Consider the following 23614-nt stretch of genomic DNA (forward strand, 5'->3'; position numbering starts at 1 on the left):
AATCCACTAAGTTTGTGGTTGTTACAGCAGCAGTAGCAACCTAATATACCCTATCTTTGCTCAGTGTTCTTTGAACTACCTTTTATCTATTCCATGCCAAAATACTACCTACTCATCCTTAAGAACTTGGTTCAGACAATGCTTCTTTCAGAAAACCATTTCCAAAACTTCTAGTCAAAGAACCGTTCCCTTATGCTCTGACAATACTTGGAGTTGTTATGGCTTATGTCCCATGTTGACTGTCTTGGTCTGTTATGGTTTATATCCTGTGCTATTTTGTCCTGATTGTATACTCTTTGGAGGGAGAAGGCCCCAGACCCTTTCATTTTGATTTCCACACAGCATCTATCCCAATACTTCACACAGATTGGATACACAAGAAATATTAGGGCATAAGTGAATGGGCTACATAAAACAAGGTTTTCCTGTAAACAGTGCACTCTCTTCATGGTGTGTGTATAACTGCAGTGTTGGATGGAGTTGAGGAAGTGTGAAATAGTGCAAGGCACTAAAATCTGACTGTTTTGGGTTCTTAATAACACTCTGAACCTAAGCAGTGAACTTCCAATGTCTGTAAGCAAACCCAAAAAGTGATCTTAAGAAAAAACAGAAGAAATCAAGTTGAAAGCAGAAATTAATAAATTAGAAAATGAGAGAATAGCAGAATAAATTAATCAATTAATCCTAAATCATTACAGCCTTTTTTTTTTTTTTTTTGGTGAAATGACTATTGGATAGATAAAATCTAATGTGGGGTAAAAAAATAATTAATACTTGTAATCCAGTCACCTGAATTAGCAAATACACACTAGAGAATGGCATGGATGGTTTATAAACTAACAGGGATTTTGAGATGTGGAATATCTATATAGATATTTCAGCTTAAAAAGGAAGTGTGAGGGGCGCCTGGGCGTCTCAGTCGTTAAGTGTCTGCCTTTGGGTCAGGTCATGATCCCAGGGTCCTGGGATCGAGCCCCTCATCGAGCTCCCTGCTCCGCCGGAAGCCTGCTTCTCCCTCTCCCACTCCCACTGCTTGTGTTCCCTCTCTCGCTGACTCTCTCTCTGTCAAATAAATAAATAAAATCTTAAAAAAAAAAAGGAAGTGTGAATTATACTTACACTTATACCTACTTCAGAAGAGACAAATAGGTAGGAGTGGGTAGGCCATAACAGGAAGAAAGAAAAACTGGCTGTACTAATAAGCTCAGACACTACAAATCTAGTGACGTGGAAGACTGTATTTTCCACATCTCCTACCCCACATGTTCTTACAATATGATCTTGACACTCCTCCCATCAGGTGAAGGCTCATTGCTTCCTTCCCTCTGAACCTGGGCTGGCCTTGTGACTGCCTGGACTAATAAAATATGATGGAACTAATGCTTTGTGACTTTTGAGGCTGTGTCATAAAGTGTCATACAGTTCCACCTTGTTTTCTTGAAGTGCTTACTCTTAGGATCCAGCCAGCTTCCCCTGAGGAAGCCCAAGCAGTCTGTGGAGAAGTCTACTTAGAAAGGAAAGAAAAGGAGGCTTCTGGCCCATAGTCCAGGTGGAGCTCCCACCCAATAGTTGGCACCAGTTTGCCAGCTGTGAAAGTCAGCTATCTAGCTCCTCATCAAGTTCCTCCTGCTGATACCGTGAGCACAGGTGAATTGTCCCCACTGACTTGTGACCAATCTGCAGATTGATGAGAGAAATAAATAGTTTTTATGGTTTTAATCCACTAAGTCTGGGGGTGGTTTTTTTTTTTAATGAAGTACTAATTCACCAGAACAGATAAGAACACTGAAGTCTCTCAGAGGTAGATTTTCCTAGGATAGTCTAAGAGGGTGCACAGATGCTGACATTCAGACTTCGTATTAAGAAGGCTAATGTGTGTTGTATGACTCTGTGTTGCCTCGCTGGAAGAATCTCCTGGGAGTCAATATATTACAAGCCAAAAGTTACCTGATCCCACTAACAAAACCTCTTACTCTGGAAGTGGGAAGAAGAGTTGGAGACCAGATGCCCTCTCCCGAAAAGCATTTCCGAAGTCCAGTGTATGATGCCGATAATAATCTAATTGTTATATAAAGCCAGAGAGGGGGGATGATCACCATGGGTTGGAGTGGGTTAATGCTTGGTACATGTCCAGCAGCAGGAAAGCATAAAATGTATTCAAGGAGAGCAACATTTTGGCTCCTCCTCACACCCTGAACACAAACACACACACACACACACACACATAGTGAAAATTAATAAAAGGAAACCTTGTTTAAAATGGTATTAGGAGGGATTGAGCCCTGCGTTGAACTCTCCTGGGTGTGGGGCCTACTTAAGATTCTCTCTGGGGCGCCTGGGTGGCTCAGATGGTTAAGCGTCTGCCTTTAGCTCAGGTCATGATCCCGGCGTCCTGGGATCAAGTCCCGCATTGGGCTCCCTGCTCCTTGGGAGCCTGCTTCTCCCTCTGCCTCTCTCTCTCTCTGTGTCTCTCATGAATAAATAAATAAAATCTTAAAAAAAAAAAAAAAGATTCTCTCTGTCTCTGTCTCTGCCCCTCCCCCGTCCCCCCCCTCAAAAAAAAAAAAAAAAAAGGAGGGGGGTGCCTGGGTGGCTCAGTCAGTTAAGCAACTGACTTGATTTTGGCTCAGGTCATGATCTCAGGGTCATGAGATCGAGCCCCATGTCAGGCTCAGGGTTCAATGTGGAGTCTGCTTGAGAATCTCCGTCTCCCTCTGCCCCTTACCCCACTTGCACTTGCTCTCTAAAATAAATAAATAAATTAAATAAATAAATAAATAAATAAATAATTAAAAAAAAGAAGTGGGATCCAGAGAAGATCCAATAAATAAATAACAAAAAAAAGGAAGTGGGATCCAGAGAAGATCCAAGTGTCAAGGAGGATCAAGGCTTGTGAGCAAACAGGTGCAAGTACTCATAGAACCAACTGGGTTCATTGCTTTCTCTCTGACCCTGGAGTTTGAGGATAATTTTCTCCTACATTTTGAGCTCCACTCTTCGTATTCAAGCTCTCCAAGCTTTATTCAGGATCTGTTTTAAGAACTACCCACCCCCCGCCCCCAAGAATACTTGTTTGGCCTTCAGTCTGAGACTCTTTTTTGGTTTCTGCTGAAATTGTGCTGGCCTTTGGTCTGATTCCTTCTGGAACAAGTCTATTCCACTCCCTGGCTGTGCTGTTTAAGAAAATTTCTTTCTTTTTTTTTTTTTTTTTTAAGATTTTATTTATTTATTTGGCAGAGAGAGGCTCAGCGAGAGACGAAACAAAAGCAGGGGGAGTGGAAGAGGTAGAAGCAGGCTTCCCATCAAGCAGGGAGCCCGATGTGGGGCTCGATCCCAGGACCCTGGGATCATGACCTGAGCCAAAGGCAGATGCTTAATAACTGAGCCACCCAGGCACCCCAAGAAATTTTCTTTTTGGTCTAGAGAAAAACCTAAGAAATGGGATCCTAGTCATCAAAATGCTTTGGGGGCAAACTTCCTTTCCTGAGGGACTCCACTGATTGTATGTTTAAAATCTGTGGTCCCATCCACATGAGTGTTTATAACTAAATGGAATGACTTAACCAAAAGTAATTTAGAACCTTAATGACTATTATGGGGAACTTTCAATCTTTCCAAACTTGTTTTACTAAAAATTAAATTAGAAGGCTGTGGCTCCTAGGGAAAAAAAAAAAAAAACCTGAATAGGATGCCTATTGTAAATGGTACCTTGAGGCTTCCAAATGTTTTCAGGATTCTAAGTTTGCCTCTTTGCAAAATACTATTTCTAAATTAATGGAGACAAACAATTGAAAGAAGTCAAATGGCTTTTTTTTTTTAAATTTTATTTATTTATTTGTCAGATAGAGAGCACAAGCAGGGGGAGTGGCAGGCAGAGGCCACTGAGCAAGGAGCCTGATGCAGGGCTCCATCCCAGGACTCTGGGATCATGACCTGAGCTGAAGGCAGTTGCTTAACCAACTGAGCAACCCAGGCATCCCTCAGAATGGCTTTTGATGCCTCTTTCCCTCCTCTCCTGTCCTCCTTGTCTGCAGATATGTGGCAGCTACTTTGTGCTCAGGCCCCACCCTCAGTGCCATTTTCCTCTATTCTCTCTGCTGAACTTCCTTTTTCCTCCAAATCTGTCCCCACTTGCTCCTCTCTTGAACCTATTAAAACCTGCCTCTTTAAATTTAAGCCTTCTGCAACAAAAAAAATCCGGACAGCAAACAGCCACCCAATATCCCTCTCATAAGGCTTTAGGTTCAGAGCCCATGGCCCCCAGGGCTACAAAGTAGTCTCAGGTTTCTCTGATTTCCTCCACTCCCAATGTGAAGCAAACAGCTTAATGCCTGACCCAAGGCTACCCCAAGGAAGGGCTGGGAGATGGCAGCATGGTGGGCTGGCCTGTGTACAGTGGGTGTGGGAAGAACTGAGTCACTCTGGTGGGGGCGTGAGGAGGACCAGGGAGCTGGAGGGGGGAACCTCCAGTTCTCCTATTAAAGGACTTTCTGAAGGGTAAAAAAAAAAAAAATAAAATAAATAAATTTAAGCCTTCTGAGGCTTGAAATAAACCACAGATTTCTTATGTTCCTGGACTAAGGCTGAATTGTGAGCCATAGTTAGAGTTTCCTAAAGCAGCCTTTTAGAAGAGAGTAGGGGAAAGGAAGTTTATTTCCTCAGGCAGGTGTACCAGTCTACTGGTATGCTACTGTTGAAGACTATGCATGTATCTTAACAGTCTGAAGTCTGGCTGGGCAAGACTTATATTGGGTCTTCTTGGGCAAATTTAATCATATAAGATTGTTTTCTTCTTTCCTTTCTCAGCTCAGATCTGCCTGTATGGGGAGCGGCCATACTCCTTTTCCATTTTATTCTTTCCCTGTTCATCACTCCACTTGTCAGCTGCTCTTACATCATATCTACATATTGAAGAGGAAAATCTATCTCATACTCACTTTGGTATCTTTATATTTATTGTATTGGTTCCTCAGTCAAAACTGAGGCAGAGAGTCCCAGTCTAATATCCTGTTACACTAGTAAAACTCCAACTTGAGATAAAATAATCACTCACTATCTCCATGTTTACACATAAGCACCTGAACATAGCTGGTGGGAAAAACCTGCACAGGTGGGCAGACTGATTTCAGTAAGTTTATCTCATAAACCTCAAATTAATTCTGAATATTGCCTCACAGTTCTTTTATTTTTAAGATTTTATTTATTTATTTGACAGAGAGAGACAAAGCGAGAGAAGGAACACAAGCAGGGGGAGTGTGAGAGGGAGAAGCAGGCTTCCCGCGGAGCAGGGAGCCCGATGCAGGGCTCGATCCCAGGACCCTGGGACCATGACCTGAGCCGAAAGCAGACGACGCTTAACGACTGAGCCACCCAAGTGCCCCTTGCCTCACAGTTCTACTATGTTTCTGGCCAGTCTCTAAATCTGGCGATGCTCTAGGGCCTGGTCCTGAGTCCTCTTCTCTCCTAATACTCTTACTGTAGGTGACATCAACCCATTTCTATGCTGATGATTCTCAAATTTACTCATAACCTTAACATGTCCACAACTGAGCTCCTTGTCCCTCAACTTCGTTCCACCTCCTTTTCTCAAAGGCATCATCATGCACTCAATTAGTCAGGCACATCTTGATTATACTCTCCTTCTCTCTTCTTTTGTGAGTATTGTCGTTTCTACTTCCCAAATATTTATTGTCTATCTATTTCCCTCCATCTCCACTAACCCAAGCCACCATCATTTCTGACCTAGACAAATGCAATTGCCGTCCTTCAATTATTTGCTTCCATTCTTGCTTTTCTCTACATAGCAGTCAGAATATACACATTAGATCATGACATTTCCTTGTTTAAAAACCCTAACTCCGGGTGCCTGGGGGGCTCAGATGGTTAAGTGTCTGCTCAGGTCATGATCTCGGGGTCCTGGGATCGAGTCCTGTGTCAGGCTCTCTGCTCAGCGGGGAGTCTGCTTCTCCCTCTGCCCCTCCCCCTGCTTGTGCTCTGTCTCTCTAATGAATAAATAAAATCTTTAAAAAAATATAAAAACCCTTACTGCTTCCCATTGCACTTGAGTAAATTTCAAGCTCCTTAATAGGGCCTATAAGGTTGTACCATTTAGGAGTACTTTTGGTGAATGTCTGCCTATCAGTCAGTTAAACAAATAGAAGTTCTTAGGGGTGTGTCCCATCATGAACAGGATGTCTAGAGGTTGGCAGTCCAGGGTTAGTGTGGGGCTCAACAATGTCATCAAGGAGTCATGTGCTTTCTATCTTTTATCTGCTATCCTCAGTGCTTTGGCTTGTTACCTCATGGCTGCAGGAGTACCAGGAAACACATTTAATATCATGGCATAAAGGAGCATCAGCCCAGCCATCTTTTTATCAGGGAAGCAAAAACTTCTGCTTATGTCTGCTTCACCAGAACTATGTCACATGGCCACCTACTAAAGCCTCAGTTTAAAGACAGGCTGGGAAGATTTGTATACAGCATCTTTACCTCTGTGTTGGAAGCCCACAAATGAGAAAGGGGATTGGGAATGGAAGTTGGGTTAGGTATTGCAAAGTAGCTGCCATAAACGTCTTTTGTTTACTTCTCCAAATCAGTTTACATTCATTGCCCTCTTAGCCACTATGCTCCAATTATACTGTCTCTTAGTTTTTTGCATAAGCCAAGTATAGTGAATCCTTTTATCCTCAGATTCTAGTCTTTCTTTACTACAGAGAGATTCCTTTTATCTTACCTTTCTTCTCTCTCTTCCTCACTTCCTCCATTTTCCCCTTCCCCCCTTTATAGTTTCTCTTCTTTTCTTTGTAATTCTTTCTTTCTGGAAAGTCTTGAAGAATTTAGATTTTTAGTAGGTTGAAAATGTACATATTTGTACCTTTTTAAGGCCTTGAAATACACAGGAATTTTTCAGATGATTAATGTAATTTATAATCTATTATTTTTTTAATCCCTGGCAAAAGTATATTTCTTACAGCCTTAGAACATGTCATTGTTTCTCCCCCACCCCTTAGATATCTATGTTCTATCTGGCATTTCCTTTTTAGACAATCCAGGATTATGTACATTAAAATTTTTTGGCACAGTTATAAAACCTTTTCAGTATTTGAAAATCACTCCTGTATGTAGGTTTTCTTATCACATAGTTTTACAGATTTGATTTTATGATTATGTGATTCACTCATTTTATATTATATTAAGCCAGCCACACTCTATTTTCCATCATATCTCTGAAGTGGATGCTAATTCCTTCATATCTCTGAATCATCATTAGATTAAGTTGTACACATTTTATTTTTTTAAGTTCTTATCTAAATTCTAGCTAGTTCACATATACTGTAATATTCATTTCAGGTATACAATATAGTGATTCCACACTTCCATATAACACCTGGTGCTCATCACAAGTACAGTCCTTAATCTCCATCACCTATTTAACTCATCTTCCCACCTCCCTTCTGGTAACCATCAGTTTGTTCTCTATAGTTCAGAGTCTGTTTCTTGGTTAACCTCTTTCTCTTTTTTCTTTGCTCATTTGTTTTGTTTCTTAAATTCCACATAGGAGAGAAATCATAGGGTATTTGTCTTTCTCTGAATGACTTATTTTGCTTAGCATTATATTCTTGAGCTCTATCCGTGTCATTGTGAATGGTGAGATTTCATTCTTCTTTATGGCTGAGTATTATTTTAATATTGAAATATTACATATATATATATCACATCTTCTCATCATTTCTCATATATATACATATATATATGAGAACATATATATATAGTCATAAATATATGTATATCTCACATCTTTTTTTTAATTTTTTTATAATTTTTTTTTAAAGATTTTATTTATTTATTTGAGAGAGAGAGAATGAGAGAGAGCACATGAGAGGGGGGAGGGTCAGAGGGAGAAGCAGACTCCCTGCCAAGCAGGGAGCCCGATGCGGGACTTGATCCAGGGACTCCAGGATCATGACCTGAGCTGAAGGCAGTCGCTTAACCAACTGAGCCACTCAGGCGCCCTATCTCACATCTTCTTTATCCACTCATCAGTTGATGGACACTTGGGATGTTTCCATGATTTGGCTATTGCAGATAATGCTGCTATAAACATTGGGGTGCATGTATCCCTTTGAATTAGTATTTTTGTATTCTTTGGGTAAATACCTAGTAGTGCAATTGCTGGATCATAGGGCAGTTCTATTTTTAACTTTCTGAGGAAATTCCACACTGTTTTCCAGAATGGCTGCATCAGTTTCCATTCTGACCAAAACCTGTTGTTTTTTGTGTTGTTGATTTTAGCCATTCTGACAGGAGTGAGGTGATATCTCATTGTAGTTTTGATATCCCTGATGGTGAGTGATGTTGAACATCTTTTCATGTAACTATTGGCCATCTGTATGTCTTCTTTGGAAAAATGTCTGTTCATGTCTTCTGCCCATTTTTGAATTGAATTATTCATTTTTTGGATGTTGGGCTTTATAAGTTCTTTACATATTTTGGATACTAACCCTTCATCAGGTATGTCATTTGAGAATATCTTCTCCCATTCCATTGGTTGCCTTTTAGTTTTTTTGATTGTTTCCTTTGCTGTGCAGAAGCTTTTAATTTTGATGAAGTTTATTTTTGCTTTGTTTTCTTTTTTTTTCTTTTTTTTTTGAAAGATTTTATTTATTTGACAGAGAGAATGAGAGAGAGAGCACATGAGAGGAGGGAGGGTCACAGGGAGAAGCAGACTCCCCGCTGAGCGGGGAGCCCGATGCGGGACTCGATCCCGGGACTCCAGGATCATGACCTGAGCCGAAGGCAGTCGCTCAACCAACTGAGCCACCCAGGCGCCCTTTTGCTTTGTTTTCTTTGCCTCAGGAGACATATCTATAAAGAAGTTGCTACGGCTGATGTCAAAGAAGTTACTGCCTGTGTTCTCTTCTAGGATTTTTATGGTTTCAGATCTCACATTTAGGTCTTTCATCCATTTTGAATTTACTTTTGTGTATGGTGTAAGAAAGTGGTCCAGTTTTATTCTTTTGTATGTTGCTCTCCAGTTTTCTCAACACCATTTGTTGAAGAGGCTGTTTTTTTTCTGTTGGATATTCTTTGTCAAAGATTAATTGACCATATAGTTATGGGTTCGTGTGGGTTTTCTATTGTGTTCCATTGATCTATGTGTCTATTTTTTGCCAGTACCATACTGTCTTGATCACTACAACTTTGTAATATAGCTTGAAGTCTGGAATTGTGATTCCTCCAGCTTTGCTTTACTTTTTCAAGGTCGCTTTGGCAATTGAGGGTCTTTTGTGGTTCCATACAGATTTTAGGATTGTTTGTTCTAGTTCGGTGAAAAATGTTAATGGCATTTTTTTTTTAAAGATTTTATTTATTTGACAGAGAGAGAGAGACAGCTAGAGAGGGAACACAAGCAGGGGGAGTGGGAGAGGGAGAAGCAGGCTTCCCACCGAGCAGGGAGCCCGATGCGGGGCTCGATCCCAGGACTTGGGATCATGACCTGAGCCGAAGGCAGACGCTGAACGACTGAGCCACCCAGGCGCCCCTGTTAATGGTATTTTGATAAGGATTGCATTAAACCTGTAGATTGCTTTGGGTGGTAGATATTTTAACAATATTTGTTCTTCCAATCCATGAGCATGGAATGTCTTTCCATTTCTCAGTGTCATCTTCAATTTCTTTCATCAGCGTTTTTATAGTTTTCAGAGTACAGGTCTTTCAGCTCTCTTAGGTTAGGTTTATTCCTAGGTATCTTATTGTTTTTGGTGCAATTGTAAATGGGATTTTTAAAAAAATTTCTCTTTCTACTGCTTCATTATTGGCGTATAGAAATGCAACAGATTTCTGAACATTGATTTTTGTATCCTGTGACTTTACTGAATTCATTTATCATTCTAGCAGGTTTTTGGTGGAGTCTTCCAGGTTTGTTTTCTTTCTTCCTTCCTTCCTTCCTTCCTTCCTTCCTTCCTTCCTTCCTTCCTTCCTTCCTTCCTTCTTTCCTGCCTTCTTTCCTTCCTTCCTTCTTTACCTCCTTCCATCCATCCATCCATCATTTCAATTTTATTTATTTGACAGAGAGAACACGTGCAGGAGAGCACAAGCAGGGGGAGCAGCAGAGGGAGAGGGAGAAGGAGGCTCCCCGCTGAGCAGAGAACCTGATGTGGGGCTTGATCCTAGGACTCTGGGATTATGACCTGAGCCCAAGGCAGATGCTTAACCGATTGAGCCACCCAGGTGTCCCTCTTTCAGGTTTTTTATAGAGTATGATGTCATCTGCAAATAGTGAAAGTTTGACTTCTTCTTTGCTGACTTGGATGACTTTTATTTCTTTTTGTTGTCCAATTGCTGTGGCTAGGACTTCCAGTACTATGTTAAATAATAGCAGTGAGAGTGGACATCTCTATCTTGTTCCTGACTGTAGATGAAGAACTCTCAGTTTTTCTCCATTGAGGATGATATTAGCTGTGGGTTTTCATATATGGCCTTTATTATGTGGAGGTATGTTCTCTCTAAACCTATTTCGTTGAGGGTTTTTATCATAAATGGATGTTGTACTTTGTCAAATGCCTTTTCTGCATCTACTGAGAGGATCATATGGTTCTTATCCTTTCTTTTATTAATGTGATGTATCATGTTGATTTGTGAATAATTGAACCATGCTTGTAGCCCAGGAGTAAGTCCCACTTGATCATGGTGAATTATTTTTTAAATGTATTGTTGGATTTGATTTGCTAGTATTTTGTTGAGGATTTTTGTCTTCATGTTCATCTGGGATATTGACCTGCAGTTCTCATTTTTTGTGGTGACTTTATCTGGTAATGCTGGCCTCACAGAATGAATTTGGGTTTTGCTTCCTTTTCTATTTTTTGGAATAGTTTGAGAAGGATAGGTATTAACTCTCCTTTATATATATTTATTTATTTACATAAAATGTATAATTTGTTTCAGGGGTACAGGTCTGTGATTCATCGGTCTTATACAATTCACAATGCTCACCATAGCACATACCCTCCCCAATGTCCATCACCCAGCCACCCCGTCCTTCCCCGCCCCTCCCCTCCAGCAACCCTCAGCTTGTTTCTTGAGATTAAGAGTCTCTTATGGTTTGTCTCCCTCTCTGGTTTTGTCTTGTTTCATTTTTCCCTCCATTCCCCTGTGATCCTCTGTCTTGTTTCTCAAATTCCTCATATCAGTGAGATCATATGATAATTGTCTTTCTCTGATTGACTTATTTCAATTAACATAATACCCTCTAGTTCCATCCACATCATTGCAAATGGCAAGATTTCATTTTTTTGATGGCTGCATAATATTCCAATGTGTATATATACCATATCTTCTGTATCCATTCATCTGTCGATGGACATCTTGGCTCTTTCCATAGTTTGGCTATCTTGGACATTGCTGGTATAAACACAGGGGTGCACATACCCCTTTGGATCACTACATTTATATCTTTGGGGTAAATACCCAGTAGTGCAATTGCTGGGTCATAGGGTAGCTCTATTTTCAACTTTTTGAGGAACCTCCATACTATTTTCCAGAGTGGCTGCACCAGCTTGCATTCCCACCAACAGTGTAGGAGGGTTCCCATTTCTCCACATCCTCGCCAACATCTGTCATTTCCTGACTTGTTAATTTTAGCCATTCTGACTGGTGTGAGGTGGTATCTCATTGAGGTTTTGATTTGGATTTCCCTGATGCCGAGCGATGTTGAGCACTTTTTCCTGTGTCCATTGGCCATTTGGATGTCTTCTTTGCAGAAATGTCTGTTCATGTCTTCTGCCCATTTCTTGATTGGATTATTTGTTCTTTGGGTGTTGAGTTTGATAAATTCTTTTGGATACTAGCCCTTTATCTGATATGTCATTTGCAAATATCTTTTCCCATTCTGTTAGTTGTCTTTTGGTTTTGTTGACTGTTTGCTGTGCAAAAGCTTTTTATCTTGATGAAGTCCTAATAGTTCATTTTTGCCCTTGCTTCTCTAGCCTTTGGAGATGTTTCTAGGAAGAAGTTGCTGCAGTTGAGGTTGAAGAGGTTGCTGCCTGTGTTCTCCTTTAGGATTTTGATGGATTCCTTTCTCACATTTAGGTCTTTCATCCATTTTAGTCTATTTTTGTGTGTGGTGTAAAGAAATGGTCCAGTTTCATTCTTCTGCATGTGGCTGTCCAATTTTCCCAACATCATTTGTTGAAGAGACTATCTTTTTTCCATTAGACATTCTTTCCTGCCTTGTCAAAGTTTAGTTGACCATAGAGTTGAGGGTCCATTTCTGGGCTCTCTATTCTGTTCCATTGATCTATGTGTCTGTTTTTGTGCCAGTACCATACTGTCTTGATGATTAAAGCTTTGTAATAGAGCTTGAAGTCCGGAACTGTGATGCCACCAGCTTTGCTTTGCTTTTTCAACATTCCCATGGCTGTTCAGGATCTTCTGGTTCCATAAAAATTTTAGGATTATTTGTTCCATTTCTTTGAAAAAAGTTGTAGGTATTTTGATAGGGATTGCATTAAATGTGTAGATTGCTGTAGGTAGCAGAGACATTTTCACAATATTTGTTCTTCCAATCCATGAGCCTGGAACGTTTTTCCATTTCTTTGAGTCTTCCTCACTTTCTTTCATGTACTCTAGTTTTCCGAGTACAGATTCTTTACCTCTTTGGTTAGATTTATTCCTAGGTATCTATGGTTTTGGGTGCAATTGTAAATGGGATCGACTCCTTAATTTCTCTTTCTTCTGCCTTGTTGTTGGTGTGTAGGAATGCCACTGATTTCTGTGCATTGATTTTATATCCTCCCACTTGACTGAATTCCTGTATGAGTTCTAGCAGTTTTGGGGTGGAGTCTTTTGGGTTTTCCACATAAAGTATCATATCATCTGTAAAGAGTGAGAGTTTGACTTCTTCTTTGCCAATTCGGATGCCTTTTATTTCTTTCTGTTGTCTGATTGCTGTTGCTAGGACTTCTAGTACTATGTTGAATAGCAGTGGTGATAGTGGACATCCGTGCCGTGTTCCTGACCTTAGGGGGAAAGCTCTCAGTTTTTCCCCATTGAGAATGATATTCACTGTGGGTATTTCATAGATGGCTTTTATGATATTGAAGTATGTACCCTCAATCCCTACACTGTGAAGAGTTCTAATCAAGAAAGGATGCTGTATTTTGTCAAATGCTTTTTCTGCATCAGTTGAGAGGATCGTATGGTTCTTGTCTTTTCTTTTATTAATGTGCTCTATCACACTGATTGATGTCTGAATGCTGAACCACTCTTGCATCCCAGGAATAAATCCCACTTGATCGTGGTGAGTAATCCGTTTAATGTACTGTTGGATCCTATTGGTTAGTATTTTGGTGAGAATTTTTGCATCCATGTTCATCAGGGATATTGGTGTATAATTCTCCTTTTTGATGGGGTCTTTGTCTGGTTATGGGATCAAGGTAATGTTGGCCTCATAAAATGAGTTTGGGAGTTTTCCTTCCACTTCTATTTTTTGGAACAGTTTCAGAAAAATAGGTATTAATTCTTTAAATGTTTGGTAGAATTCCCCTGGGAAGACATCTGGCCCTGGGCTCTTGTTTGTTGGGAGATTTTTGATACTGCTTCAATTTCCTTTGTGGTTATGGGTCTGTTCAGGTTTTCTATTTCTTCCTGGTTCAGTTTGGGTAGTTTAGACATCTCTAGGAATGCATCCATTTCTTCCAGATTGTCTAATTTGCTGGCATATAGTTGCTCATAATATGTTCTTGTAATTGTTTGTATTTCTTTTTATTTTATTTTATTTATTTGACAGAGAGACATAGCGAGAGCAGGAACACAAGCAGGGGGAGTGGAAGAGGGAGAAGCAGGCTTCCCGTTGAGCAGGGAGCCCCATGAGGGGCTCGATCCCACGACCCTGGGATCATGACCTCAGCCGAATGCAGGTGCTTAATGACTGAGCCACCCAGGCGCCCCTAATTGTTTGTATTTCTTTGGTGTTGGTTGTGATCTCTCTTTCATTCATGATTTTATTTATTTGGGTCCTTTCTCTCTTTTAGAAAAGTCTGGCGAGGGGTTTATCAATCTTATTCTTTCAAAGAACCAGCTCCTAGCTTCGTTGATCTGTTCTACAGTTCTTTTGGTTTCTATTTCATTGAATTCTGCTCTGATCTTTATTATTTCACTTCTCCTGCTTTATTTGCTGTTCTTTCCCTAGCTCCATTAGGTGTAGGTTTAGGTTGTGTATTTGAGACCTTTCTTGTTTCTCAAGAAAGGCTTGTATTGCTATATGCTTTCCTCTTAGGACTGCGTCTGCTGTATCCCAAAGATTTTGAACAGTTATGTTTTCATTTTTATTTGTTTCCATGATTTTTTAAAATTCTTCTTTAATTTCTTGATTGACCCATTCATTCTTTAGTAGGATGCTCTTTAACCTCCATGTATTTGAGTTCTTTCCAACTTTCCTCTTGTGATTGAGTTCTAGTTTCAAAGCACTGTGGTCTAAAAATATGCAGGCAATGATCCCAGTCTTTTGGTATGGGTTGAGACCTGATTTGTGACCTAAGATGTGATCTATTCTGGAGAATGATCCATGGGCTCTAGAGAAGAATGTGTATTCTGTTGCTTTGGGATGGAATGTTCTGAATAAATCTGTGAATTCCATCTGGTGCAGTGTGTCATTTAAAGCCCTTATTTCCTTGTTGATCTTTTGCTTAGATGATCTGTCCATTTCAGTGAGGGGGGTATTAAAGTCCCCTACTATTATTGTATTATTGTTGATGTGCTTCTTTGATTTTGTTACTAATTGGCTTATATAATTGGCTGCTCCCATGTTAGGGGCATAAATATTTACAATTGTTAGATCTTGTTGGATAGACCCTTTAAGTAGGATATAGTGTCCTTCCTCATCTCTTATTACAGTCTTTCGTTTAAAATCTAATTTGTCTGATATAAGGATTGCCACCCCAGCTTTCTTTTGATGTCCATTAGCATGGTAAATGGTTTTCCATCCCCTCACTTTAAATCTGGAGGTGTCTTTGGGTCTAGAATGAGTCTCTTGCAGGTGGGATATCGATGGGTCTTGTTTTTTTTATCCAATCTGATAGCCTGTGTCTTTTGGTTGGGGCATTTAGCCCATTTACATTCAGGGTAACTATTGAAAGATATGAATTTAGTGCCATTGTATTGCCTGTAAGGTGACTGTTACTATATTTGTCTCTATTCCTTTCTGGTCTATGTCACTTTTAGGCTCTCTCTTTCCTTAGAGGACCCCTTTCAATATTTCTTGTAGGACTGCTTTGGTATTTGCAAATTCCTTTAGTTTTTGTTTGTCCTGGAAGCTTTTTATCTGCCCATCTGTTTTCAATGACAGCCTAGCTGGATATAGTATTCTTGGCTGCATATTTTTCTGATTTAGTGCTCTGAGTATATCGTGCCAGTCCTTTCCAGCCTGCCAGGTCTCTGTGGATAGGTCTGTTTCCAGTCTGATGTTTCTGCCATTGTAGGTTATAGATCTCTTGTCTGAGCTGCCTTCAGGATTTTCTTTTTGTCTCTGTTACTTGTAAGTTTTACTATTAGATGTTGGGGTGTTGACCTATTTTTATTGATCTTGAGGGCGGTTCTCTGTGCCTCCTGGATTTTGATGCCTGTTTCCTTCCCCAAATTAGGGAAGTTCTATGCTATAATTTGCTCCAATATACTTTCAAATATACCTTCTGCCCCTCTCTCTCATTCTTCTTCTTCTGGGATCCTAATTATTCTAATGTTGTTTCATCTTATGGTGTCACTTATCTCTCAAATTCTGCCCTCGTGATCCAGTAGTTGTTTATCTCTCTTTTTGTCAGCTTCTTTATTTTCCATCATTTGGTCTTCTTTATCACTAATTCTCTCTCCTGCCTCATTTATCCTAGCAGTTAGAGCCTCCATTTTTTATTACACCTCATTAATAGCCTTTTTGATTTCGACTCGGTTAGATTTTATTTATTTATTTATTTATTTATTTATTTATTTATTTATTTATTTAAAAGATTATTTATTTATTTATTTGACAGAGAGAGACACAGTGAGAGAGGGAACAGAAGCAGGGGGAGTAGGAGAGGGAGAAGCAGGCTTCCCGCAGAGCAGGGAGCCTGATGCAGGGCTCAATCCCAGGACCCTGGGATCATGACTTGAGCCGAAAGCAGGTGCTTAACGACTGAGCCACCCAGGCACCCCTCGACTTGGTTAGATTTTAGTTCTTTTATTTCTCCAGAAAGGGATTCTCTAGTATCTTCCATGCTTTTTTCAAGCCCAGCTAGTACCTTTATAATTGTCATTCTGAACTCTAGTTCCAACAGCTTACTAATGTTCATGTTGATTAGGTCCCTGGCAGTCGGTACTGCCTCTTGTTCTTTTTTTTGAGGTGTGTTTTTCCATCTTGTCATTTTGGCCAGAGGCGAATAGATGAATGAGAGAACAAAATGCTAACAGGGTAACAACGACCCCAGAAAAAAATACACTAAGCAATTCAGAAGAGACCTGAAACAGGGGGGAAAGAAAGGGACAGAAAAAAAGAATATGATCAAATGTGATCAGGCCGGTGAATAGATCAGTGCCATACACTAGATTTTGGGCATATTTTGGTCTGTTAGAAGAAACTGCCTCCCAAAATTTTAAAGAAAGGAAAACTTATATATGTACAAAAATAAGGGTAAATACGGGGATGAAGGGATGGAATATGAGTGTAAAGATGAAAATTATAAAAGATTTTATAAAAGGAATTGAGAAGTTGGTTGAATAAAGAAAGAAAAAATTAAAAAAAAAAGGGGGGAGAATGGGATCAGGCAGGAGACTCAAACAAAGCCATACATTAGAGATTTAGGGTATATTTTGGTCTGTTAGAAGAAACTGTATCCCAAAATTTTAAAGAAAAACTTATATATATCTATATATACACAAAATACGGTTAAATACAACGAAGGGAGAGAATATGACTGTAAAGATGCAAATTAAAAAAGATTTTAAAAAAGGAATTTATAAGATAAGATGTTGGTTGAAAAAGGAAAGAAGAAAAATTTAAAAAAAAGAAATAGAAAAAGAAAAAAATAAAATTTAAAAAATTAATTATGAAAGACTAAAAGAATCATGGTAAAAAAGCCATTAATTCTATGTGCAGTATTCCCTTAGCGCTGGAGTTCTGCTGTTCTCATTGATCGGTAGACTTGGTCTTGGCTGGCTGTTCTCGCTGATCTTCTGGGGAGGGGCCTGTTGCCGTGGTTTCCAAATGTCTCTGCCGGAGGCGGAAGTGCCCCGCCCTTGCCCCCTCCCAGCTAAGTAATCTGCTCGGGTTTGCTCTCCGGGGCTTTTGTTCCCTGCGAGCTTCCCATACAGCTTTGGAGGCGGAGAGTGAAAATGGCGGCCTCCCTAGCTCCACCCCGGAGGAGCCGAGAACTCGGGCCCCGCTCCTCAGTGCGCCCCCAGAGAAAAGCCGTCAGTCACTCCCGTCTCCCCCGGTCTCCGGCCGCACTCCGTGCTCACCCGGCCTGTGACCGCGCGTTTCTATCTCTGGCACCTGACCCGGGTGGAGTCTCCAAACCCAGCAGATCCCTGCGGTGCGCTCCCGCGTGGCTCCTCCCGGGGGAGGAAGGTGAGTCTCCCCGGATCTGCCGCTTGTTGGGTCCCTGCTGGAGGAGCAGTGGCCTGACTGTGCCGCGGATCACAGTTTATGACAACCCCGAGCTGAGAGCCTGCATCTCGGCTCCATCTCTGCAGCTGGCCTCCCTGCTCTGATACCTGGGAGCTCTGCTGCACTCAGGCACCCCCAGTCTTCTTGTGACCCCGAGGGTCCTGAGACCACACTGTCCCAGAGGGTTCCACCCCCCGCTTAGCCACCAGAGCGATGTCCCTCAGCGGAGCAGACTTTTAAAAGTTCCGATTTTGTGCTCCGTGGTTCTATCACTTGCCAGAAGCGGCCGACGGAAGCCCCTCCCCCGCCGTCTATCCTCCCAAATATCGCCTCGGATTCACTTCTCCGCACGTCCTACCTTCCAGAAGGTGGTCGCTTTTCTGATTAGAGAGTTGCTGCTATTCTTTTCTTCGATCTCCTGTTGAGTTTGTAGGTGTTCAGAGTGGTTTTGATGCAGTTTTGGAATATAGGTGAGGTTCAGTGGGGTGAGGTCCGGAGGTGACGACCAAGAAAGAATTCTTGAGGCATCTTTGGTGCAAAATGGTGGTTTAGTAAAGCACAGGGACAGGACCCGTGGGCAGAAAGAGCGGCTGTCCTGTGGTCTTGAGGAGTGGCTGATTATATACTCAGGAGTTGGGGAGGTGAGGACAAAGGGGGTGTCCAGAAGGACTGTCATATGCTAAAGACTCTCAGGATACTGGAGGCCTGGTTATTGTTAAGCCAAGGTTGTTTTTCCCTCTAATGAGGCACTAACATGAAGACAGTTAGGAGTTTCCTGGAGGGATGTTACATTCCTCCTATCACACGTCCTTGTCAATGGGCTTCATGTTAAAAAGAAATTCAATTTTATTTACATTTCCTTCTGCCTCAGCCTCGCTTAATTTTATGGAGGGGAGGGTGATGTTAGGGCTTCAGGAAACTGAGTTATGGGTCTCTTGGAAGTTAGGCTATTGATAAGAAACCTTCTTCCTTGTAAATCACTAGGACATTTGTAAACTGAGGGAGACCCCTGTCCTGCAGGACTGTCTCTATCAGTTAACCATTTGTTTTTTCTTTAGGGCAGTCAGGAGTGCCTGAGGAATGTCACATACATCTCAAAGTGGGGGTGGGGGTGTAGACCGCCAGCTTCAGATTTGTCCTCAGCTTGCCTTCTGCTCCCTCATCAGTGTGATAGCTATCTAGCTGAATTCCTGGGACCAGACAAAATTTAGGTCTCCTACTCCTCTGCCATCTTGCTCCTCCCCCAGTATTTACTCTTTTAAATGTGTGCTAGAATTCGCCCATGAAGCCATCTGGCCCTGGACTTTTGTTTGTTGGGAGTTTTTGATTACTGATTCCATTTCTTTAGTGGTTACCAGTCTGTTCAAATTTTCTGTTTCTTCCTGTTTCAATTTTGGTAGTTTATATGTTTCTAGGAATTTATCCATTTCTTCCAGGTTGTCCAATTTGTTGGCATATTGTTTTTCATAATATTCTCTGATAATTGTTTGTATATCTGTGGTGTCGGTTGTTATTTCTCCTCTCTCATTTGTGATTTTATTTATTTGGGTCCTTTCTCTTTTCTTTTCTTTCTTTTTTTTTTTTTAAGATTTTATTTATTTATTTGACAGAGAGAGACAGTGAGAGAAGGAACACAGCAGGGGGAGTGGGAGAGGGAGAAGCAGGCTCCATGCAGAGCAGGGAGCCTCGATGCAGGACTCGATCCCAGGACCCTGGGAGCATGACCCGAGTCGAAGGCAGATGCCCAACGACTGAGACACCCAGGTGCCCCTCTCTTTTCTTTTTGATAAGTCCAGCTAGAGGTTTATCAATTTTATTATTTTTTTCCAAAGAACCAGCTTGTGTTTTCATTGATGTGTTCTATTGATTTTTGGTTTCTATAACATTTATTTCTGCTCTAATTTTTATTATTTCCTTCCTTCTGCTGGCTTTAGGCTTCCTTTGTTCCATGTGTAGTTGTAGATTTGTTTTATCCATGAAAGGAGGTGAATCAGGATCTTTCTGTGCTGCCATCTTGAACCCTCTCCTTCCTGTTTTTCTTTGCCCATTAAATTTGAGTTATTTGTTATTTTGCTATTGATTTGTAGGAGATTCTTATATATTTTGGATATTAACCTATTATTGGATATATGATTTGCAAATATTTTCTCCCATTTCTAGGTTACTTTTTAATTTTTTTTTTTATTTCTCCCTTGCAAAGTTCATGGAGTCCCACTTGTTTAATTTTGCTTTTGTTGCCTGTGCTTTTGGTGTCACTTTCAAAAAACTGTTGGCAAGACCAATGTCAAGGAGCTTTTCTGCTATGTTTTCTTCTAGAAATTTTATGGTTTGGGGTCTTATGCTTAAGTTTCTAATCCACTTTGAGTTGATATTTTTTACATCCTATGGTCTGGTGTAAAATAACCATCCATTTTTATTTTTGTGCATATGTTCATCCAGTTTCCCCAACACCATTTATTGAAGAGGTTATCCTTTCTCCATTGTATATTCCTGGCAACTTTGTTGAAATTTTGTTGCCTTATGTGTCATATACTTCTGAGATCTCTAGTCTGCTCCACTGGTCTATGTGTTTCTTTCTTTCTTTTTTTTTTTTTTTTAAAGATTTTATTTATATTTTTGAGAGAGAGAGAATGAGAGAGAGAGAGCACATGAGAGGGGGGAGGGTCAGAGGGAGAAGCAGACTCCCTGCCGAGCAGGGAGCCCGATGCGGGACTCGATCCTGGGACTCCAGGATCATGACCTGAGCTGGAGGCAGTCGCCTAACCAACTGAGCCACCCAGGCACCCTATGTGTTTCTTTTTATTAGGATAATGTTCTCAAGATCCATATTGTACTATATATCAGTACTTACTTCCTTTTTATAGTTGAATAATATTCCACTTTATGAATATAGCACATTTTGTTTATCCATTCATCAGTTGATGGATATTTGGGTTGTTTCTGCTTTTGGCCTATTATGAATAATGCTATGAATATAAGTTTTGTATAGATGCATGTTTTTATTTTTCTTGGGGATATGCCTAGGAGAATTGCTGGGTCATATAGTAACTCCATATTTATCTTTTGAAGAATTGCCAGACTCTTCCAAAGTAGCTGCACCATTTTACATTTCCAACAACAGTGCCTGAAGGTTTCAATTCCTCCCACTATCCTCCCCAACACTTGTTATTATTTTGATTGTAGCCATACAAGTGGTTTTGAAGTGGTATCTCATTGTGCTTTTGATTTGCATTTCCTCAATGGTTAATGATGTTGAGTATCTTTTCATGTGTTTATTGGACATTTTTCTGTCTTCTTTGGAGAAGTGTCCATTCAGATTTTTTGCCCATTTTCAATTAGGTTGTCTTTTTAGAAATATTTTATTTATTTGAGAGAGAGAGATAGCGACAGAGAGCATGAGTGGTGGTGGGGGGCAAGGGGCAGAAGGAGAGGGAGAAGCAGACTTCCCCCTGAGCAGGGAGCTTGATGCAGGGCTCAATCCCAGGACTCTGGGATCATGACCTGAGCCGAAGGCAGATGCTTAACTGACTGAACCACCCAGGTGTCCCAATTAGGTTGTCTTTTTATTGCAAGTTTTCCACAATGGCCTAGTAGATCTTTACATATTCTACATACAAGTCCTTTATCAGATATGATTTGCAGATATTTTTTTCCAGTCCGTGGCTTGTCTTTCTACCTTCTTGATGATTTCCTTGGCTGCACAAAATTTTTTTACATTTTGATAAAGTCTGATTTGTCTATTTTTTATTTTGTCACTGTGGCTGTGGTGTTGCATCTAGGAAGACTTTGCCTAATTCAAGGTTATGAAGATTTAATACTAAGTGGTTTTTTTGGTCTGTTTATTTACCATTTTTTTTTTAAAAAAAGCTTTATAGTTACAGATCTTACATTTAGTAGGTCTGTGATCCTTTTTGAATTAATTTTTTGTATGGTATAAAGAAGGAGCCCAACTTTATTATTTTGCATGTGGATTCCAGTTGTTCCAGTGTCATTTGTTTAAAAGACTCTTCTTTCCTTATTGAATTGTCTTGACACCCTTATTAAAAATTGATTGACCATCAAAAATGTAAGGGGTTATTTATGGATCCTCAATTGTGTTCTATTGATCTATATGTCTAACCTATGCCAGGACCATTGTGTTTAGATTACAATAGCTTTGTAGTAATTTTTGATTTTAATTTCAATAAGTGTGAGTCCTCTACCTTTGTTATTTTTCAAGAATATTTTGTCTGTTCTTGTCCTTTGCATTTCTATATGAATTTTAGGATTAGTTTGTCAATTTTTGCAAAAAAAAAAAAAAACAAGCTGAGATTTTATTAGATCTATGTTACATCTGTCTTTTGCCTTTCTTAGCCACTGTTCATTTCCTTCTTTCAGTGAAAACTTTCATTTTCCTTTGTATTAAAATATTTTGGCTTCATGTTTCTCCTAGGTGAAATATTAGACTTATATAACAAATGTATTCATCTAACTATCTGATCCTGAATATAAGAGTGACACAAATGGACCCAGTAAAATAACTTTCTTTCTAAGGATATTGGATGTTCAAATCTATTTGGAAACATTTTGGTGCATGTTAGCTGGTGCCATATGTTACAAGAAATCATAAGAAGATAAAACTGCTCTAAGGGCAAACATTTCCAGACAAAGGGCCTGTTTGCAGATTCACTCCTTGCATTCCTCCTGATAATACTCCTGCCCCATTTGTCATGGGATGTGAGTTGTTATTGTGATGAGGGGATTGTAATGTGTGGAATAATGTCTGACCAAAATTCATGTCTGCCCGGAACCTGAGAATGAGACTTTATTTTGAAATAGGGTCTTTGCAGATGTAATTAGTTAAGGATCATGAAATAATATCATACTGGATTTAGGGCAGGCCCTAAAGCCAATGTCCTTATAAGAAGAGAGGACACAGAGATACACAGGGAAAAGGGCCATGCAAAGATAGAGGCAGAGCCTGAAGTGATGCAGCTATAAGCCAAGGATTACTGGGAGCCAGTAGAATCTAGGAAGAGGAAAGATTTTTCCCTATAGTCTTCAGAGAGAACATGGCCCTGCTGAAATCTTGATTTTGAACTTGAGCCTCCAGAACTCAGAGAATACATTTCTGTTGCTTTAAGTTACTTAGTTTGTGGTAGTTTGTTATGTCAGTCCTAGGAAACTAATAAAGGGGTGTATGTGAAATTATGAAATACTGTGAAGGTAGGAGATTTTGATAGAATAAGTGGTATATTCAAAAATACCATTAAGGTTAGTTTAGGGATCCGCAAACTATAGCCTATAAGCTATATCTGGCCTACTGAATGCTTTTTAAAAAATTAATTCCAGTATAATTGGTGTACAGTGTTATATTAGTTTCAGGTTTACGATATAGACTAAACAATTCTATACATTACTCAGTACTCTTAATCCCCATCACCTACTTCATCGATCCCCCCACACACCTCCCCTCTGGCAAACACCAATTTGTTCTCTATATTTAAGATATCTACTGGATGTTTTTTAAAATAAAGTTTTACAGGAATACAGCCCTGCCCATTCATGAATGTATTTTCTATGGCTGCTTTGGTGCTACAGTGGGAGAGTTGAGTGATTGCAACAGAGAACTGTATGTCCCACAAAGCCTAAAATATTTATCTGCCCCTTTAGAGAAAGGGTTGCTGACATCTGGCTTACATCATCAAATTGTCTACTCACTTAATGACCACAGGCATCATGATGACAACAAAACTTTAAAAAGATGCTGTTGTATTTGGTAGAATGAAGTTGTCTACGAATGCATGATTCTCCAAATAGCAGTGACTTAAAGGAGACAGAACTTTATTTCTCTCATGTAAATTTACACAGTGCAAAGCTGGAATAGCAACCTTATGATCATCAGGAACTCTGGCTCCTTCTATATTGTTGATTTTCCATCCTCAATATATGGTTTCTACAGCATAAGCCAAGATGCAGCTAGCACATCTATATTCTAGT

The 23614-nt window shown here is 40.1% G+C and overlaps 1 protein-coding gene across 1 annotated transcript in view; it reads right to left on the bottom strand.

The window, feature by feature from the left end:
* The window catches only part of MRPS17 (mitochondrial ribosomal protein S17), a 97817-nt gene that overhangs the window by 12715 nt on the left and 61488 nt on the right, over positions 1-23614 (bottom strand). The gene's annotated exons all lie outside the window — the stretch shown is intronic.

Source organism: Mirounga leonina, unplaced genomic scaffold (genome assembly GCF_011800145.1).
Source record: "Mirounga leonina isolate KUSES-001 unplaced genomic scaffold, KU_Mleo_1.0 Mir_454, whole genome shotgun sequence".
NCBI classification, from domain to species: domain Eukaryota; kingdom Metazoa; phylum Chordata; class Mammalia; order Carnivora; family Phocidae; genus Mirounga; species Mirounga leonina.